The 22,174-nt window shown below is 45.9% G+C and overlaps 1 long non-coding RNA gene across 1 annotated transcript in view; it reads right to left on the reverse strand.

Annotated features, from left to right (window-relative positions):
- Positions 1 to 4,988: 4,988 nt before the first annotated feature.
- Positions 4,989 to 22,174, reverse strand: part of LOC115087809 — a 92,667-nt gene continuing 75,481 nt past the window's right edge. The window contains exon 4 of the long non-coding RNA XR_003855618.1: positions 4,989 to 5,408. This is a non-coding gene — a long non-coding RNA (uncharacterized LOC115087809). The remainder of the gene's footprint in view (positions 5,409 to 22,174) is intronic.

Raw genomic sequence — 22,174 nt, forward strand, 5'->3', positions numbered from 1 at the left:
GCCATGCGCATAAAGCCTCGGGAAGCATGTAAGTCCTGGGGCTTCAGGAAAGGGGCGGGAAGGGGGCATGGCATGGTGGTCTGGGGGGCGTGCTGGGGCGTGGCTAGAGGCCCCCAGCACAGCAGCCATTTGCCGCTGTGCCAGGGGATCGCATGCCGGCAGGGTGCTGGCGTGCGCAACCTGCACCTGCCCCGAGGCAGGCGCAAAAGGTAAGATAACGGTTTTTGGGGGGGCTAGGTTAGGGCTAGGGGGCGGGTAGATAAAGGGAAGGGAGGTTAGTGAAGGGGGTTGGGAAGTTTCCTCCCAGTCCGCTCCGAAATTGGAGCGGACTGGGAGGGAACTGAGGAAGGCCGCGGGCGTTGGCGCGCGCAGAAAGCACAAGTGTGCACCCCCTTGCGTGCGCCGACCACCGATTTTATAACATGCACGCACCTGCACACACATGTTATTAAATCGGGCGTCCATGTGTGCGCACGCTCATTCTTTTAAAATCTACCCTATAGAGAACATAATGTAGAATGTGATGTTAGATAAATCCCTTCTCTCTCCCTCTCCCCATGTCACCTCTCCTCCTCAAATTAATTTTTTCCCTCCTCACAACAACCCATCATTCTACAATACCCTCTTTTTTTCCAACAACCCCATATTTATGCTGCATCTCTCACATCCCTTCTCTGTCTCTATACATTGATATGTTTTCAGGGTTTTTTTCAAAGCTCTTTCTGACCAAAGCAGCATGGACTATTGGGAGGTAGGGGGAGGATCAACAGTAGGGGCTTTGCTTTCCACTCTCATCAGGTTCTCTCTTCCTGCACACCTGAACCTGTTCCTCCACTCCTGTGCGACACTATCTCTCTCTCCTTTCCCTCCAGCCAGCTGTTTTCTCCCCTACCTGCCATGAGATCTTCTCCCTCTCATCTAATTCTTTTTCTACTCTCTCTTTCCTTCCCCTATCCTCCAGCTTGTAGGATGGGTGTGGCACTCCATGCTTCTGTCAACCTCTTCTGCTAGCTTGGTTCGGTCTCCTGGTTTGAAACCAGTGCCAGCAGTCCTGAAAGGCTATAGGGCTTCACGAGTCCACACCATTAGTCTGATCCAAGCTGAAAGAGAAGGCTGATGAGGAATAAAGTACTGCTTTCTTCCTGCCTGCCAGAAGGGCAAAGCATCAGAACTGGGGCCCACCAAAGATGCCAGGCCCTATGTCTGACATCTTCTAGCATCTGTCATATTGGTAATCTTTAATATGCCCAGGCATTTGTGGTGCCTGTCTATTTGTGTCAGTTCACTCCAGCAGTGGCCACAAAGTGAAAGCATTGTATGATTATAATAGACAATACTGATACCCTGTGGTCACTGCTGGTATTGCAGCCTCTTATGGTTGCTGGACAGGCACAAGAGTGTTTGGATTTCTCCTGAGTATCCATTTGCCTGTGGAGGTTCACCCAGAAAATTCATATGTGCATGCAGAGAAATGTGGACATGCATGAGGAATCTAGCTGAGTGGGGATGTTGCACATGAATCGCAGGGATGCTCCTTTAAAAGGCCTGCTTCTCATGACATTGCTCAAGCTGTAGGGCTGACCCCATGATTTGTTGGGGGTTTTTTTTTCAATTTTAGATTTAGCTGTAGCAACAGTAGTGCAGGACCCTACTGAGATCAGCATGGGGTTCTGGAAGCACAGGACAGCAGTTGTGGTAGAAGGGGTCATGATGTCTGAGCTTCACTAGGCCCCAAAAGATGAAAGAGTTGGGTACAGCAGTAGAAAGATGGAGGAGAGAAGGGCCACACATAAGCCACCATGAATTGAGCTGCATCAGAGTCACAGGCAGTGGTTTACGAGCACAGAGACAATGTCAGTCAGCAGTGAAAACCAAGGGGCCAGAGACACATGTGTACACTGCATCGGCAGCATGGGATGCACTCATGGTAAGAATGATGGCAAGGCAGGCAACCACACATGCAGCATGGACAGACAACCTGAGATTGAGGCAGCAAATACAATTGGTTGCTCTTATAACTCTTGTGATGACATGTGCATATGTTTATCTGCTTTGAGGGTGGGCAATAATCAAACAGCTCATTTCTGTGGGCAAAACATTGTTTTAGCTGCAGAAATGATGTTCATGCCCTCATAGTCTACACTCTTAAAGAGCTTGCTGCAGCTGCTCAGGAGTAAATTTTTAGGTAAGAGAAAATTCTGCAGCAATGTTTCTGGAATTCTGCAGCAAGTCTGGAGAACATGTGCATACATTTGCATTATTTTGCATATTAAATAATGTACATTTTTTTCCATAATAGAAATAAAACAGTTTTCCAGACTTGCATGTATCTGTGTTATTTATTTTGTACTCTAATAAATGATAGCAGATAAAGATCAAAATGACTCATCCAGTCTGCCTAGCTGAGACTCATCTTCTTTTGATAGATAATTTCCAATTGCAAATGAACAGCAACTCCCGCCTTGCCCATGTCTTCCACACGACCTCTCAAGCCTCCTCTCATATATGCCCCTGGCATGTTCACATTCCATCACAGTGAGGATCTACCCTCATGGTTTTTTTTGGAGCCCCAGTGCAATTGTACCACTAGAGTTGAAAATGCTTCTCCATTTAGATTACCCCAGTGCTTCTTTGGAGACCTGATGCAATCATACTACTGCTGTTTAGAGTTGCAGCCCTTATTGTAAACCACTGATTAGGACTATGACTGCTACTCTGTGCTGTTTAGCCCACTGCCAAGCTTGGTAGCACAGTGCAGTCAGTTACACTACTGCTGTTTTGGACTGATCTTTGTGCAGGTTATCCCAGTGCTCCATTACCATCCTCTTACCGCCAGGGATCAGTTGTGTTTATCCCATGTTTCTTTGAATTCCTTTACTGTGTTTGTTTCCACTAGGCCTTCCATGCATCCACCACCCTTTCCATCAAAAAATATTTCCTGACGTTGCCCCTGAGATTTCATCCTTGGAGCTTCACATCATGACCCCTAGTTCTGCAACTTTTCTTCCGTTGAAAAAAGGGTATTTAAATGTCTCTATCATATCCTCCTCATCCCCCATCGTTCCTCTTCTCTAGAATACACATATTCAGGTGCTTCCAGTGCAGGGGAGGGATGAGATCTCAAGGATGAAGGGAAGAGATTGAGAAGATCTCAGGGATGGAGGGAGAAGAGAGAGGGGGAAGGAGGAGAGGGAAGTTCTCTGATTGAAGGATAGTGGGAGAGAGAGAGGTTCCAGGATTTATGGGGGGGGGGGGGGGGGGGAGAAGGACAGAGTTGGTTCTCTGAGATAAGGGGGCAGGGGAGAAAGGAAAATAATTTACTATCAGGGGAGAAAGGATTCAGATTCTTGTGGCATGAGGTTCCTCTTCCCTGACTCTGGTCCTTCCTCCCCTATTCCCAGTTCCCACTCCTCTTTTTGTCTGTTCCTCCCCCATCCTAGATGCTCTTTCTTACCCCATCTCTGATGCCCTCTCACATCTCTCACACCCACTCTTCTCAGCATTCTCCAGTCCATACCCTCTCTCACCTCCTTCTGCTCCCTCCTGTAAATCCCCCTTTTGCATCCAAAAAGCTGGATGCATCACACTCCGATATTCCCCCAGTTCCTCTTTCACTACTTCCCAAGACAATACCATTTCTTGCCCCTGTACTGGGGATTTCTTCCTCGTCCCTTAGATCTTCCCTCCAATCCCTGTGGCCATCCCTGATCTAAGGAGGAAAGTGGCAATGCATCAAGCCGCCGCCGCCTCTTCCTTTGCCACTGGGAGCCAGAGTTGTTCTTTGGACTGCATAGCACTGCAATGTAGCACTTTGTTCAATGCATGACTTGTGGCCTAGTGGCTGTGGAGCAAGATGCAGCCTGACACCACCACTCTCCACTTCCTTCTGCCAGCCCGGATCAGTAGAAGAAAGGTAAGAGAAGATTAGAACAGTTTATTTAAAATACTAGCAACTGTACCCGTTCTACGCCCGGGCGGCGAGTCTTTTCATTGGCACATATGCTCTTGCATGGAAGCATTAGCTGAAAAGGAAAAACTAAATTATTTTCACTCAGGGCAAGGGACATGGAGGCACATTTGCTAAAGCCAGGACTGGCAAAGTTTATTTACCAAGCTGTCTCTCGCACTCCCCCATATCCCCTCTCCTCTCTCACACACACACATTCTCTCTCACCAGCATCCCCCTCCCCTCATATAGGCTCCCTCTCTCTGAAACCCACACTCAAGCATCCCCCCACCCATCCTCTCTTACCTCCCATGCTCTCTCTCACACCCTCCCCACCCCCCTCTTACCAACCATGCACTGTCACCCCCCCTCTCTCACACACACATTCTCTCTCACCGGCATCCCCCCCCATGCTCTCTCTCATACCCTCCTGCTCTCTCTCACCCTCCCCTCCCCAACACACATTCTCTCTCACTGGCATGCCGCGGGACCTGCGCCGTTTGCGGCGAAGATGAAGGCCCGGCGCACCATTTGCGGCACATGGGGGCCTTCCATTTTCACCTTGAGCAGAAAATAGCAGCGGAGACCCCGGCATGCCACGAACAGAGTGTGTCCTGCGGCACACGCTCCGTTCGTGGCGAAGATGAAGGCCCGGGTGCGCCGCGAACAGCGGACAGGGCCTTCATCTTCGCCGCGAATGGAGCGTGTGCCGCGGGACGCACTCCATTCGCAGCATGGCAGGGTCTCCTCTGCTATTTTCTGCTTGTCCCGCGATAGCTGCTGCCCTTCCGGTTTTGAATAGTCTTCCAGTGAGAGAGAAAATCGGCGAGGTGAGGGAGGAAATCTGCGGGAAGGAGGAATTCTGTGCAAAATCTGCATTCCGCAGTAGCGCTGAATTCCCCCAGGAGTACCTCTTGTAGTTGGTGTTGTGACATGGCCGCTGTACGGCATGTTTGAGCCTCCAAGGTGGCCAGGGAGTCGCCTGCACCATCTATTGGCGGGCTGGGGAACATGCGCGAGCACTGACGGACACACTACCAAGCCCGATATATTATGGATTTTTATACCACTTGTCAACTTTGCTAAGTGGTTCACAATGGTACATTCATAAAAACATGAATTAGAAACTAAAATAATTTAAAGAGGTAAAGAATACAACCACCTAAAACTTAAAAACCCACAGATATAAAATAGCATAGAAAAAAATGCATACAATGATTACATAAAATGATCTTACATGTTCATACAAATTTGATTTTTTTTTAACTATCTTTCTGAATTTTAATAATGATGGATAGTTCAACCTTGATGTTTCTGGGTAGCAAATTCTATGGATCTGGTCCTTGAATCCACAAAAAGCATTCTCGAGATTCATCTAGCCTTGTTTGCTTGAAGGATGGAACACACAATACATTTTGTGACTCCAATCTCAGACTTCTCATGAGCTGGTAGATCTTCAGTACTGCATTAAAAATTGGTGGAGTGAGGCTAGCATTCTTTTGATTTTTTATTTATGCTGCTTTTACATCTTTACAGTGAAGAAAAGAAGAAAACAATGTACAGATTCTCGAATATGTTTAAAATACATATACTTAACACTATTAATATATTATCTGTAACTTAGGAATTGAAAAGAATTACAAAATTACTCCAGGAAGGGAAAAGAAGATTGAGCGGTTAAGGAAAACAGGAAAACCCTTGTACAATTGAAAAGAGAGACATGTTCCTAGTTCTTTACAATAACTGCCACGTACCTAATGCTAATTGTCAAGGGGGATGAGAATCAAGAAATATTCGTAATTGTGAAACTTCAAAATAAACATATTTCTGACCATTTCTCCAGATTTCACACTTACATGGATATTTTACGGTCATTTTCCCACCTTTCTTTGGAATACTGGAACTAAGACTTTAAATTTTATATGCCATAGTACTGGAAACCAACAAAATTTGAAGAATACTGGAGTGACATATTCCTGTACAGAGGTATCAGCAATAATTTGGGGTGCAGAGTTCTGTACCAACTGCATGGCATGCATTACAGACTGTGGTAGACCTAAATACAGCACATTACACTAGTAAAATGATATGACCAAAGTATGCATTACAGTCTTCAAGCTTACTGTATCCAATCCAGAAAAGGATGCAACCTACGTAGCAGGCTCAATTTATGGAAGGAACATTTCACAACCTTGTTAATTTATGATCGTAAAGATAATTTAGTGTCGATGGTCACCCCTAGGTCTCGCGTAGTTCATTAGAAATTGCAATTCTCATGCCTTTCACACACAATGAGCTTGGCATATTTGGAGAAAGAAACCTTGCAAGATACAAAATATCACTCTTATTCATATTTAGCATCAATTTATGATATGCTAACTAGGTTTTTAGTGTTAAGAGACAGTTTGACATCTTGCTAAGGGTATCAACGAAAGAGTTTCATATAGGAAAAAAATAACCAGGTATTGACAGCATAGAGTCTTAACCCAGCATCACCAAAGAGATTTGAGAAGAGGGATGAGTGTGCCAATTGGGTACCTCAGAAAAAGATGCATATATTTTTTCAACTTTTAAGTTTAAAAAGATGGAAAAGGATTCTGCAAAAGGAACATTGAGTAAGGAATTTTTAAGAAGTAGCTGGACTAGTGAGCCTCTTGACAATATGAAACAGTATTTTGGGGTTGTAACCCATTTCATTTATTTTTTTGGAGAAGTATTCCTTTGTGGCGAGATTAGAGAGGACCTGATACTCTCAAAGAAGAGAACGAAAAGACTGCACATGTTCAGAGGACAGAGTTTTCCTCCAAAGGCACTCAGCTCTTCTAAAGGAGTGTCTGGCAGCTTTAACAGAAGCATTGTTCAACCAGGGCCAGGATCTAGATTTATGCAGAACAAAGGTTTTGATAAGAGCAACTTGTTCAAGCACAGTAGTAAAAGCGGAGTTCCATTGATTTAATAAATGGCACCGGCCGTCCATTGCTCCTACCATGTGACAGGGGCCGGCCAATGGCACCGATAGCCCCTGTCACATGGTAAGGGCAAAGGGCCTATGGCGCCATTTTGTTTACTGGCAGCTGATGGCCCGAGAGTGAGAGATCGCTCCCGGGAACTCCCGCTGGACCACCAGGGACTTTAGGCAAGTTTTTGGGGGGTCGGGAGGGTGGGGGATTGTAAATAATTAAATCTGAAGGATCGGGGTGGTTTGTTTTTTTATGGATCGGGACAGCCAAAAAAAAATGGTCAGAACTGTGGAAAATGAAATTTCCCGTGGTTCTACGAAAACGAAACCGGAAACGATCACCGGTACAATGATATCTCTAGACAGTATTAAATCTGAGACTGAGTTTTGATTAAATATTGGGACTGTAGACTAGAGATGTGATTCGGACCTACCTTTTGGTTCGGCCTTCGTTATCGGCCTGCTGCAGAAAATGTTGTTTTGTGGTTCGGGCCGATTTTTTTCCAGCTATCTCGATCCGAAAAAAAAACCAACCTACCCTAACTCTTCAGATGTAATTAATTACAATCCCCCCACCCTCCCGACCCCCCAAAAACATGCCTAAAGTCCCTCGTGGTCCAGCAGGGGTCCCGGGAGCGATCTCCCGCTCTCTGGCCATCAGCTGCCAGTAAACAAAATGGCACCGGTGGCCCTTTGCCCTTACCATGTGACAGGGGTTATCGGTGCCATTGGCCAGTCTCTGTAACATGGTAGGAGCAATGGACGGCCAGCACCATCTTAAAAAATGGTGTGGCCATCCATTGCTCCTACCATGTGACAGGGGCCGGCCAATGGCACCGATAGCTCCTGTCACATGGTAAGGGCAAAGGGCCATCGGCGCCATTTTGATTAGTTGCAGCCGATGGTCAGAGTGTGGGAGATAGCTCCTGGGACCCCCACTGGACCACCAGGGACTTTAGGCAAGTTTTAGGGGGCTCGGGAGTGTGGGAGATTGTAATTAATTAAATCTGAAGGGTTGGGGTGGGTTTGGGGGTTTTTTTTGTGAATGTGCCCTTTCTCCTCCCCCTGAAAATGATAAGAAAACCACATGAAATTTCATGGGTTTTCCTATCGTTTCGGGGGCCCCCCCAATCTGCAATGAAATAGGAAATATCATCTATATTTCCTAATTCATCACAAACTAATACACATCCCTACTGTAGACTGTCTAATCACTTTCAGTGGGCAGATTTAAGAATTGAGTTAGGAGGTATAGGATGATTGAACTAACTTCAGTCTACATAATCTGAGGAAATTGTGTAAGTGGGAGAAGAAGAAATTTTAGTGTAAATAAGAAGTGCTTCCAAAGTGATTAAGAGAGTTTGCTAGAAGAAGTGAAGTCACAAGTGTATTCTATCTGCTGTCATATTTTTGATTGCTGCTGATCAATTGAATATTATTCAATCATCTGATCAAATTAGAAGTAAAGAAGTTGGAAACCACTATTCTTTTCCTGTGTATTTATTGGATGGAAAAACAGTGTAAATTGGCAATGCTGTGACTTAAAAGATGGAGACAAGGCTTGATTGCAAAGAAGCAGGGTATGAGAGCTATTGTTTGTCCCCACAAATGGGAGCCTTGACTCAGAGACTAAAACTATCCATGGAGCAAGGGAGAGGTATATAGAGTCTGCGGAGTAGTTTTAAGCAGAAAGGGTCCACCCTTTATTCTTTCTATGTGCCCCTGGGTGCCAAGTAGAGCATCCATCCCACCCAGTGGTTACATAGAACAGAAGTTGTTTTCTTTAGTAGAAAAGATCAGAATCCTTTTCCTCCCTCCGTGGACTCTCCCGGTCATTCCCTTACTATTAGCTCACAAGCTCATAATTTAGGGGTGACTGTAGATACTAACCTCAAACTTAAGATTCATACTAAGCTCTTAATTCAAAAATCTTATAAGCTCAGACCTCTCCAGCAATTAAAGCCTTATGTAAATCAAACAGATTTTCGTACATTAGTCCAATCACTAATTCTTCCTAGTATTGACTACTGTAATTCACGTCTTCTTGGTTTACCTCTTTATACCATCTAAGCTATCCAGGTCATTCAGAATTCTGCAGCCAGAATAATCACAGGGACTTCTCATTTTGAACACATTTCTTCTGTACTCAGGGCCCTTCATTGGTTGCCTGATCCATATACTCTACAAAACTCTAATTATCATGACCAGTGCTCTTAACAATTTCCCATATATCATTTATCTGCTACTTAAACTGCATAGATCTGAATGACATTTAAGATCAGAAGGTCAATGATTGCTGGATATACCCCTTATATATAAGGTTACTCACTTCACTGAATCCAGAGTTCGCATGAATTCTATAGCTGGATCGATGCTCTGGAACCAAATGCTGGTCTCCCAGCAGAAACAGGCATGCAATAAAGCCTTTAAAGAAGATTTAAAAACACATTTGTTCAAACTAGTTTTTTCCTAAATCTATTTTGCAGTCATTAGTTTAAAAATCAGGTTTGCAGTTCAGCTTAGCAAGTCCTTGCCCAAGCCTAAAATTGTTTATTTTAAGATTTTATTGTTTTTAATTTTTTGCATTGCCAACTTTTGTCGACTATTTTATTTTGATGGTTGCTTTTGTTATTTTACATATATGCATTTTGTAAGCTGCCTAGAACACTGGATGGAGGGGCCTGAAAATTTAAATAAATCAATCAATAAACAAATAAATAAATAAATAGATCTGCGAGAAAAAATATCACAGGGAAGGTAAAAATACAAGTGATGGCGGCTCCCTTCATGTGAGGGCTGCCATCTTCTAAAAGGGCCATATAGCCCCAATATATACCCCTATCCCAATGAGGAAAATTCATTCCCTCAGGAGTCTGGTTAGACCCACAAACAACCACCCCTGTTATCTCTAGAGGAGACCCAGAAGGGCTAAAAGTGTAAAAAATAGAAGTAGGATTTGCATGGCGATGTCCTATTCCCTATCCAAACCCCTCCTCTTTTAAACAAATATCTCCCACTCCAAACACTCCCCCCTCCCAGTAGCAGGCCCCAATTACCCTGAAACCCCTCTTGCAATCATCATATTCCCTGGTAGTCTAGTGGCCCCCTAGCCCTTCTACATGCATTAACCACTCTGGAAGTCTAGTGAGTCCTGCCCCCGTTACTTACAAAATGTCTCATTGATAGTCTAGCAGTGGCCCAGAGTGCCCCCTAGCTTAGGGATGATTGGCACCAATTTCCAAAATGGCACTGGCTGGCCTTTATCCTGAGTTGTAGCTATCTTGCTGGGAAATAATACAGCTTTGGCCAGCTGCGTTATTTTATTTACATAGGATTTACCTATACATTAGGGGGCAGATTTTCAAAGGCTACGCGCGTAACATACACACATAACCTGGGGAAATCTGCCACTGCGCGCATCAAGCCTATTTTGCATAGGCTCGGCGGCGCGCAGAAGCCCCGGGACGCTCGTATCTCCCGGGGCTTGCTAAAATGGGCGGTCCGGGGGCGTGTCCACGGTCCGGGGCGGTCCGTGGGCATGGCCGAGTGCCCCGACACAGCGGCCTGTGTCGGAACCTGGCCAGCCGGTGCGCGCAAGTTCTCCATCGAACAAGGTAGGGGGGGGATCCAAAAAAAAGTTCCCTCCGAGGCCACTCCGATTTCGGAGCGACCTTGGAGGGAACGAGGAAAGCCATTGGGGCTCCCCTTGGGCTCGGCGCGTGCAAGGTGCACATGTGTGCACCCTCTTGCGTGCGCCGACCCCAGATTTTATAACATGCGCACGGCATGTTATAAAATCGGGTGTACATTTGTGCGCACCAGGTAGCGCGCACAAATGTACCCCGCGCGCGTAGGAATTATAATCGGCCCCTAGGTGCTTTGCATGTATTTGAAAGTTTTAAGCATGCAAATGCATGCAAAGCAGCTAATTTCAATAAGGAGCAGCTTTTTTTGTCCTAAATATCACATAATATCACTGCAATATGAAAGTGCCTTATGATTACCTTTCTCGCATTAATCTCTTATTGCCACTTAGTAAATGAGGCCCAAAGTTAGGAGTTTGGTTAAGCCTGTAAGTGGCGTGACATAGATAATGCTCTTCCTGTTCTAGCCAGGAACCATCTGCATGACTCAAGTTGTTGAACCCACAAAATAAATTAGAGAGACTGACCTCTCGACATTTTATGTGCTTGATTAGTGGGGTTACATATAGACTGACCTTGTAAATGTCTCTAACTATGAAGGAGCTTACATATCTATGTTCTTCAAGTTTGCTAAATCTTTTCATGACCAATAAAACATTCCCTGTTGTAAAGAAATTGCCATTCTGCCCAATATTCATCCTTTGTTTGATTGCACATATGGATGACTTTCCTCTCTCACAACATCCAATTCAATCTGAAAGTTTTGTATTTACACAATTATTTAAACTTTGACCCAAATAAGGCTAAATTTAGCAAGTAATTATCAACTCTTTTGTTCAGTGGAATTTTATAAAACCTAAAATTTGGAAATCATTCAGCCTAGTTTAAATGCAGCATGTAAGTTGAGGTGAAGGGCTGATTTTTCAATTTAGGATTTTTTTTTTCTTTTCCTTTTCTTGAACCTTTGTTATTGAATTTCCATAGAAATACCTCACTAACAAAAGGAGAATCCATTCATCAGTCTGCTGCAAAGATAAATACCCTAACAATAAATATTCTGATAAGTCGCTCCAAGTTAAGAAATATACCCGATCATGATTTATGAAGGCAAGATACCACTGCACCGAGAGCATAATTAAAGAACAACAATTAACTTTGCCAAGCTACAGTGACAGCATCAAGATTAAACACCAACAAGTAAAACACCAATAAACTGAGGTCAGAGCATCACAGACATAAGTGAATCCAGTTCAGGAAGGAAAGAGTGTGTGCTTTCGCCTGCAAAGAAGAATAAAAAAATATATTCCAGTTCTCACTCATCAAAAAAAGAAAAATGGAAAGAAAAAACACCCTGTTAAATGAGGTTGAAAAAAATGAGCTGGCGGAGAGACTACAATTTAAAGGGTGGTGGCACATGTGGAAGGAACGTCTTGCCATACTAGGGTGGCCAACTTTCACCCGTCAAATGGAGTTTGTGCACATCTGACTTCTTGCCACTCTTCACCATTAGAAAAATACAATCTTAGATTATAATAGCAGACAAGGACCATTCTAGTCTGCCCAGTTTACTTCCTGCTACAGGGCCTTAGACCCTCCAGTTGATCTGTTTTCCCCTCAGTTCTTTGCAATTAATGAACCTCTGTACTTGTCCCATGCTTTCTTGAACTGTTCTTGTTTTTGCTTCTATCACCTCCACTGGGAGGTTGTTCCATGCACCCACCACCCTGTGAAGAAATAATTTTTCTTTATTGAATTTAGAACAAATTACAAAGCAAATATACTTTGCTAACAGAAACAAAATGAGCATACTCAGGAAATAAAAGAAAAACAGAAAAAATACTTGAAGAAAAATAGAACCCGAATTTCTCATTCATTAGTCCACTGCTAAAGGGAGGGATGAAAAAACAAATAGGAGAATCAAAGGAAAAACTATACAGGAAATAGTAATAAAGTGAATATTCCTGATATTATCTGTATACGCCTTCTGCCCTATTGGGAGCTGCTGTGGAAGTAATATGCTTTTTAGAATCAATAATCTTAATTGCTCCGGTATATTTTAGGCCACATTTACAAAAGGTGCTCCCAGATCTTGTGTCTCCTGATATAAAAAGCCAAAAACTCCTTTCACCAAATCAGAAAAATATCCTAACAGTTTGACCTAAAGAAAATTAACATTCATGTGCCTAAAACACAAACACATAACAGAACTAACATCTTGCTGAAAAACAAAAGATACTAAAAGGCTAGCTCCTTCAGAAACAATGTTAAATTTGCCATTTCTATAGGAGATTGAATAGACTCTTCAGACTGGGCTCTAGCACTTGTTCCTGATGGTAAAAATTAAATCCTGTTAAAGGGTGGTAGAGCATCAGCTGGCATATGCAGAACCTCAAGAAAAAATACTTTTTTTTAACTCTCTCATGGTAACTGCCCTATTTCTTTGGGAAAATTTAACCAACATAAATTCAAATGTTGCAACACTATGGGTCTGGCCACCAGATGTCACTGTCCCTGTAAGTTAACATACTCTGTCTAGTGAGAAGCCATCCATACCCATCAGTGCCTCCCACCTGGAAAGTCTGGATTGGATGCCTGAAGAGTATTTAGCCCAGCCATTTTAGGGCACCGTGGGATTCAGTTGGAGAGAAGTCAGAAAGCAAGACATTTTTTTCACACTCTAGTGAGGCATTCCAGTCTCACCCAAGGGAGTTTCTTTTAGAAATGACACCTCCTAGTGCACTCCCTGCCTGAGGGTCCTTCTCCTATTTTACAGATAGATTTTAAGCCTGATACTACTTTGGGGTGAAGGAGTCTACTCTAAACCCTAGGTGGCCAAATACCAGTGATGGATCCTGCTGTGGAGACAGTGAGGGTAGAGAAGATATACATTTTAACTTTTGAAAGTATTATTTGGAATTAAGAAGAACTTTTGAAAGTATTATTTGGACTTAAGAACTTTTGAAAGTATTATTTTGACTTAAGAAGAGTAGGGAGATTTTGGATCTCCCTTCCTCACTGGCAGGTCTATCCAGTACCGAGCGGTAGGAAGAGCTGCGTTAGTGCCCGGCGCACCCGCGGTTACCGCACGCACAGTGCAGCTCACCTACCGCTCGATCCTGAACTATAATTTCATGCAAATGTAAACCGCGTCTAAGAAGGGTCCGTGAAGAGTTAGGCCCGCGCAACCCATTTTACTGGATAGAGCGCCTACAGTATCCTGGGTGTGCGGGCCTAAAGCTTCACGCCACGCTGGTATCTGTCATTTCAAATGTCATTTGAAATGACAGATACCAGGAAGTCGGGACTGCCAGTCCCCCCTCCCCTCCTCCCGAAGCAGGGCGCGAAAAGCAGCCTTGCTCCGGGAGGAGGGGAGAAGGGACTGGCAGTACGAAGCGGCGAAGCAACTTACATTTTGCAGCCCCCTCCGGACATCGGACGACCTCTCCTGCCTTCAGCTGCTCGCGAAGATGGACGCCTGCAAAAAGTAAGTTGCTTCGCCGCTTCACACTGTCAGTGTCTCTTCTTCCCTCCTCCCGGAGCAAGGCTGCTTTTCGCGCCCTGCTTCGGGAGGAGGGAAGAAGAGACACTGACAGTGTGAAGCGGCGAAGCAACTTACTTTTTGCAGCCCCCTCCGGACATCGGACCTCTCCTGCCTCCCGCTGCGCGTCTTGAGCGGCCAATTGCACGCACAGGGGCCACTTTCCCCTGTGCAGGCGTCCATCTTCGCCGGGAGGCAGGGGAGCCACGATCCGTTCCTGCTGACAGTCGGAGGGCTGCAAAAAAAAGTAAGTCGCGCAGCGGGAGGCAGGAGAGGTCCGATGTCCGGAGGGGGCTGCAAAAAGTAAGTTGCTTCGCCGCTTCACACTGTCAGTGTCTCTTCTTCCCTCCTCCCGAAGCAGGGCGTGAAAAGCAGCCTTGCACCGGGAGGAGGGAAGAAGGGGCTGGCAGTACGAAGCGGCGAAGCGACTTACTTTTTGCAGCCCCCTCCGGACATCGGAAGGGGCTGCAACGTTTTTTTCGCTTTTTTTTTGCTTCGGGAGGAGGGGAGAGGACTGGGGCTGCCCCGGAGACCGGCACCCATGATCGCGGCCGGGGCAGGTGAGCGGGAGCTGGGGGAAAGCTTGCTGCCTACCCTTACCCCTGCCTCTACCGCAGGGGTAAGGGTAGGCGGTAAGTTAGCAGGTTAAACGCGCGACAAAACGGCAGGGAAAAATAGCGATAGTCGGGGCGCGGGTTACGGGATGCTAGGGAATAGCTAATTTGCTCGTTTGCATGCAATATACATGCCGCGTGCGGAAGGGGTTGCTCGGGGATTTTAGGACGCGGTAGGAGTAGGTTAAAGGGGATTCGGGATCGCAGGAAGGGCTAACGCGGCCGGAAAGTGATTAGAATGCGGGTTAGGAGCGGGGTAAATGCGGCTGCACTTTACTGGATAGACCTGTGGGATTGAAGAGCTGAGAACTAGCCTGATCACTAAGATTTCCCCCCAAGAGAAAACCCCTGAAATAACAATTAAGGAATGAAAGAAGATCAAGAGCAGGAGACCCCAATTGGACATCAGCACCAAAGGACCAAGTCAGACTGGATGTCCAAGGAAGAAGATAACCAAAGGTAGGATTTTTGGAGTGACATGGAGGTCCTCTTTAATAGGATTCCTGGTCAGCTTCTGGGAGAATTTGTACAATTAAAATCACCATGAGCTCGACCCAGAGATATGGCTATAGGACACCTACCTACCCAGGAAAATCATTAATGTACCATCAGTCAGATGTAAACTCACACTTCTGTTAAATTGATTTAAATTTAATATTATCAATCATAGAAACATAGAAACATAGAATTGACGGTAGAAGAAGACCAAGCGGCCCATCCAGTCTGCCCAGCAAGCTTTCACACCTATTTTTTTCATACATATCTGTTACTCTGACTGCTGAGGTCAGGGCCCTTATTTGTAACTTTTTGGTTCCAATTCCCTTCCACCCCCACCAACGATGCAGACAGCAGTGCTGGAGCTGCATCTAAGTGAAGTATCTAGCTAACTGGTTTGGGATAGTAACCACTATAATAAGCAAGCTACTCCCACGCTTGTTTACCCTGCCTGTGCAATTCAGTCCTTGTTGGTTGTCTGAATATAAATCCTCTTTACTTCATTCCCCCTGCCGTTGAAGCAGTGAGCTGTGCTGGATATGTATTCCAAGTGAAGTATCAGGCTTAATTGATTCGGGGTGGTAACCGCCGTAACAAGCAAGCTACACCCATGCTTATTTGTTTACCCAGACTATGTAATTCATTCCTTGTTGGTTGTTGTCTGAATATAAATCATCTTTTCTTCATTCTCCCCGCCATTGAAGCAGAGAGCTATGCTGGATACGTATTCCAAGTGAAGTATCAGGTTTATTTGGTTTGGGGAAGTAACCGCCGTAGCAGGCAAGCTACTCCCCTGCTTTTTTGTGGATGCAAATCCTTTTTTCCACATTTCCTCTTGCCATTGAAGCATAGAGCAATGTTGGAGTTGCATTAACTGTGTGTATGTTTTTTCAATAAGGATATTAATCTCCAGGTAGTAGCCGTCATTCCCGCAAGCAAGCCACCCCCGTGCCTCTTCTCTTCATGCACATCTTCTAGACTATGGATCCACAATGTTTATCCCACGCCTCTTTGAAATCCTTCACAGTTTTGGTCTTCACCAGGGCATTCCAGGCATCCACCGGCCTCTCCGTGAAGAAATACTTCCTGACATTGGTTCTGAGTCTTCCTCCCTGGAGTTTTAAATCGTGACCCCTGGTTCTGCTGATTTTTTTGCAACGGAAAAGGTTTGTCGTTGTCTTTGGATCATTAAAACCTTTCAAGTATCTGAAAGTTTGAATCATATCACCCCGCTCCTCCTTTCCTCCAGGGTGTACATATTTAGATTCTTCAATCTCTCCTCATAAGTCATTCAATGAAGACCCTCCACCTTTTTGGTCGCCCTTCTCTGGACTGCCTCCATCCTGTCTCTGTCCCTTCGGAGATACGGTCTCCAGAACTGAACACAGTACTCCAGGTGAGGCCTCACCAAGAACCTGTATAAGGGGATTATCACTTCCCTTTTCTTACTTGATATTCCTCTCTCTATGTAGCCCAGCATTCTTCTGGCTTTAGCTATCGCCTTGTCACATTGTTTCGCCAACTTCAGATCATTAGAGACTATCACCCCAAGGTCTCTCTCCTGCTCCGTACATATCAGCCCTTCTTCCCCCATCAAATACAGTTCTTTCAGATTTCCACACCCCATGTGCATGACTCTGCACTTCTTGGCATTGAATCTCAGCTGCCATATCTTTGACCACTCTTCCAGCTTTCTTAAATCCCATCTCATTCTCTCCACTCCTTCCGGCGTGTCCACTCTGTTGCAGATCTTAGTGTCATCCGCAAAAAGACAAACCTTACCTTGTATCCTGTCCGCAATGTCGCTCACAAAGATATTGAACAGGATTGGTCCCAACACCGATCCCTGCGGTACTCCGCTTAACACTGCTCTCTCTTCAGAGTAAGTTCCATTTACCATCACACATTGTTTTCTGTCCGTCAACCAGTTTGCAATCCAGGCCACCACCTCGGCACTCATTCCTCTAAGCTTCTCATTTTATTCACCAGTCTCCTGTGCGGGACCGTATCAAAAGCCTTGCTGAAATCCAAATAGATGACATTGAGCACTCTTCCTTGATCCAATTCCTTGGTTACCCAGTCAAAAAAGTCAATCAGATTTGTCTGACAGGATCTTCCCCTGGTGAATCCATGCTGCCTCTGGTCCAGCAATTCTCCCGACTGTAGATAGTTCACTATTCTTTCTTTCAACAGTGACTCCATTACTTTTCCCACCACTAAGGTGAGGCTGACAGGTCTGCAGTTACCAGCCTCTTCTCTGTTCCCACTCTTGTGAAGCGGGACCACCACCGCTCTTCTCCAATCACTTGGCACCACTCCCGTTTCTAAGGATCTATTGAATAGGTCACACAGTGGACCCGCCAGCACATCTCTGAGCTCCCTCAGTATCCTGGGATGAACCTCATCAGGCCCCATGGCTTTGTCCACTTTCAGTTTCCCCAGCTCTTCCCATACATTCTCTACTGTAAATGGAGTTAAATCTACTCCATTCCCCTCCAGTTTCTTGTTAACTAGCGATGGTCCTTCTCCATGGTCCTCTTTAGTGAACACCGAACTGAAGTATTTGTTTAATATTTCTGCCATTTCTTCGTCTCTCTCCACACATTGATCCTTTTCATCTTTCAGTTTCACTATACCACTTTGGACTTTTCTCCTTTCACTGATGTAACCGAAAAATGTTTTGTCACCTCTCATTACCTCTTTGGCAATCCTTTCTTCTGCTTGACTTTTTACCATCTTGATTACTTTCTTTTTCTCCCTCAGTTCTACCATATATTCTTCCTTGTTCTCCTCCCATTGGGATCTTTTATATTTCTTGAACGCTGTTCTTTTAGTCTTTATTTTGTCAGCCTCCTCCTTTGAGAACCAGATAGGTTTCATTTTCTTTTGCTTTTCTTTACTTTTCTAACATATAGATTAGTTGCCTTGGTAATTGCTCCTTTTAGTTTGGTCCACTGTTCCACATCTCTCTTGTTCTCCCAGCCTACTAGTTCTTCCTCCAGGTACTTCCCCATTTCATCAAAGTCTGTGTTTTTGAACTGCAAAACTCGGGTCTTTGTGCTTCTTTTCCGTATCCTTTTTGTGATATTAAACCATACCGTATGATGATCACTGGTGCTGAGGTGGGCGCCCACCTGGATATCAGAGACATTATTTCCATTAGAGAGCACTAAATTGAGTATAGCCCCCTCTCTTGTGGGGGCTATACTCAATTTAGTCCTGGTCCTGACTGAATCATTTCAGCCTTTCACCTCATGGAAAGCACCATCTGGGCCATAAGCACCATCTGGGCCATAAGCGAGACTTTCCCCCATAAAAAAAAGTCTCCCCCACCAGGGATTAAGAGTCAGCATGGGATGGGATGGTTAGCCAGAGCAGTCCCTGAAGAGTATAAATTAGTTAAGGACCCTAAGGAGCTGCAGCCTTCCAAAAAAGGGGTTACACAAGTGTCTTACTTGATTCTCCACAAATTCCATTCTCCTGGAAAGGAACCCTTCTTTTGAATAATAATAATAATAATAATAATAATAACAGACTTAATTCCTTGAATCTCTTTCTCCATGCATCTTCCCCCAAATGGTCTTGGAACTGACCTTCCTGGCCCACAGTCAAGGAATCCACTTTGGTAGACAACAAATTAATTTTAGTAGAACATTCTGTGAAAGCAGTCCCTGGTCCATCCATCAGATCTCGTAGAGAATCAAGTGTTACCTCAATGGGCTTTACCTGTGAGTCAAAGACCTCACCAGGATCTGGACTCAATGGAAATTTAACCATGGTAAATAAAGGGCCAATCCACAAATTCAAGTATAAAGGCACCAGAAGCCATACCAACTTGCTCAATCACCAATTGTTACTGACTCACAGGTGTTCCTCCAGCTACTGAAACTACTGCTGCAAAGGCCATCTGTTTGAGCCCATAGACATCTGTTTGAGCCCATAGACTTTCCCAGAGCCTGCCAATGGGACTGACATGAACCAGTGCCAAGCAATCACTACTGGGAAGGTTGCTCCTATAATGCTGAGGTAATAGAGGATCTCTGGGATTGAAAGGAAGTTCCTCCCCTGGTGAGGATGGCACTCCTCCACTGAGATCTGCAACAGGAATATGGGTCACAAATGCATCAATCACTAGCATGTGGAAATGGAGTTTCAGAGGAATAAACTTGGATCTTTCCTTTCCTTTTGAAAAGCATTGTTATTGAAGAAACCAGGTAAAGAGAAACAAAATAATCAGCAAAAACACTGTGACCACCTCATGCCGCCATCTTAGCTCCTGAAGAAGAAATATTTTCTGATGTTACTCCTGAGTCTACCCCTTTGGTGAATATTTTCACCACTAGTTCTTGAACTCCTTAACTCTGAAAAAGGTTTGCTTTGTCTAGTCGGTATCCTCCAATAAGGGCGAGCAGGAAAGGGCGAAGATCAAAAGGGCTTCAATAAAAGAATGAAGGAACAAAGGTGCTGCTTAATAAAAGCGACAAAGAAGAAGGGTGAACCTCATAATGGCGATGAGATTAAAGGTCCGTGCTAATAAAGGCGGTGATGAACATGGGCGCCTCTAATGCCTTTATTAGCACGGGCCTTTAATCTCTTTTATTGAAGCCCTTTTGATCTTTCTGCAGGGAGGGCTCCACTCCCAGCCCCTCCTCCCGGCCTAAGTGACCCCAGATGTCTCAAAGGCCATGACTAAAGTATGCAGGGGAGGAGGGTCTGAGGGTGGAGCCTGGCATCAGTGGGGGCGGGCTGAACCGAGCAGGTGGGAGTTGCCACTTTTCAGCCGATGCTGGAGTGTACGGGGTTTCAGGAGCCACGGCAGCGCCATGGATGATGGCTCGGGGAGTGCTGGGGGCAGTGGCAGTGGTGGAAAGGAGGAGCCGGGGGTGGAGCCTGGTGTCAGTGGGGGCAGGCCGAGCCGAGCAGGCAGGAGTTGTCGCTTTTCAGCTGATGCCGGAGTGTACAGGGTTTCAAGAGCCATGGCAGCGCTGAGGATAACGGCTCGAGGAGCACTGGGGACAGCAGTAGTGGCAGGGAGGAGGTGCTGGGGTGGAACCTGGCATCAGTGGGGGTGGGACCAAGCTAAGCAGGCAGGAGTTGCCGCTTTCCAGCTGATGCCGGAGTATACGGGGTTTTGGGAGCTATGGCAGCGCCAGGGATGATGGCTCGGGGAGTGCTGGGGGCAGTGGCAGTGGTGGAAAGGAGGAGCCGGGGGTGGAGCCTGGTGCCAGTGGGGGCAGGCCGAGCCGAGCAGGCAGGAGTTGTCGCTTTTCAGCTGATGCCGAAGTGTACAGGGTTTCAAGAGCCAAGGCAGTGCTGAGGATGACGGCTCGGGGAGCGCTGGGGGCAGCGGTAGTGGCGGAGAGGAGGAGCCGGGGGTGGAGCCTGGTGTCAGTGGGGGCAGGCCGAGCCGAGCAGGCAGGAGTTGTCGCTTTTCAGCTGATGCCGGAGTGTACAGGGTTTCAAGAGCCATGGCAGCGCTGAGGATAACGGCTCGAGGAGCACTGGGGACAGCAGTAGTGGCAGGGAGGAGGTGCTGGGGTGGAACCTGGCATCAGTGGGGGTGGGACCAAGCTAAGCGGGCAGGAGTTGCCGCTTTCCAGCTGAAGCCGGAGTATATGGGGTTTTGGGAGCTACGGCAGCGCCAGGGATGATGGCTTGGAGTGCTGTGGGCAGCAGCAGTGGCTTGGCCAGTTCTCTCCGGGTAAGTTGCCGGAGCTGCTGAAGAGGCTGGCGAGGTTCTGCCCTCCCTACATGAAGATCAAAAGGGCTTCAATAAAAGTGCTTAAAGGCCCATTCTAATAAAGGCGTTAGAGGCACCCATATTCATCACTGCCTTATTAGCATGGGCCTTTAATCTCATCACCATTATGAGGTTCGCCCTTCTTCATTGTCTCTTTTATTAAGCAGTAGAGATGTGAATCGTGTGCCTGATTGTCTTAACGATCGGGTTCGGCTGGAGGGAGAAAAAAATCTGATCGCTGGAGATGTGAATCGGAATCGGTTCCGATTCACATCGTTAATTTTTTTTTAGTGAGGCCCAACCCTTTAAAATTGACCCCTTACCTTCCCCCCCCCGAACCCCCCCAAAACTTTTTACGAGTACCTGGTGGTCCAGTGGGGGCGTGGGGACCGATCTCCCGCTCTCGGGCCATCAGCGCTATTTTGACTGCCACTCAAAAATGGCGCCAATGGCCCGATTAAAAAAAAACTCACCCGACCCTTTAAAGATGACCCCTTAGCTTCTCCCACCCTCCCGATCCCCCCAAAACATTTTTAAATTACCTGGTGCTCTAGTGGTGGTCCCAGGAGCGATCTCCCGTTCTCGGGCCGTCGGCTGCCACTCATAAAGATGGCGCCGATGGCCCTTTGCCCTTACCATGTGACAGGGTATCCATGCCATTGGCCAGCTCCTGTCACATGGTAGGAGCACTGGCTGGCCGGCGCCATCTTTAAAGATGGCCACCGCCATCGTAAAGATGGCCGCCGTGCCAAAAAAAAAGTCTCAGTACTGTACCCTCAGATGTTTAATGTTATACAACTGAAACACTGAGGCAGATATTCAAAGAAAGCTGAGCTCCTAAATTTAGGAAACTAAGGACCTGATTTACTAAGGATTTTCTCCCATTCTGCATCTATGGGAAAAATGCTTAGAGGGATAGTAACCTTCAAACTGATGCGCTGATTCTATAACATGCACGCGTCTATGCGAACGTTATAAAATCTGCTATCCTGGTGATGATTTTATATTGATGTGCACATGTGCATGTGAATGCCGTCTCGAGCGCATAAGGAGAGGAATTTTAGTAGGTTTCGGGTGGCGATGCATTAGGCCTATGTCCCAGTTCCCTCTCAGTTCGCTGCAGTAAAGGAGATGACTTTCTAAACCCCCTATCTAACTCACTTCCCTTTTATCCTGCTAGCCCCGACCCCTAAAACCCCACTGACTACCCTTTGTTTTTTAAAGTAAACTACTTGCAC

This window comes from Rhinatrema bivittatum, chromosome 3 (assembly GCF_901001135.1).
Source record: "Rhinatrema bivittatum chromosome 3, aRhiBiv1.1, whole genome shotgun sequence".
NCBI lineage: Eukaryota > Metazoa > Chordata > Amphibia > Gymnophiona > Rhinatrematidae > Rhinatrema > Rhinatrema bivittatum.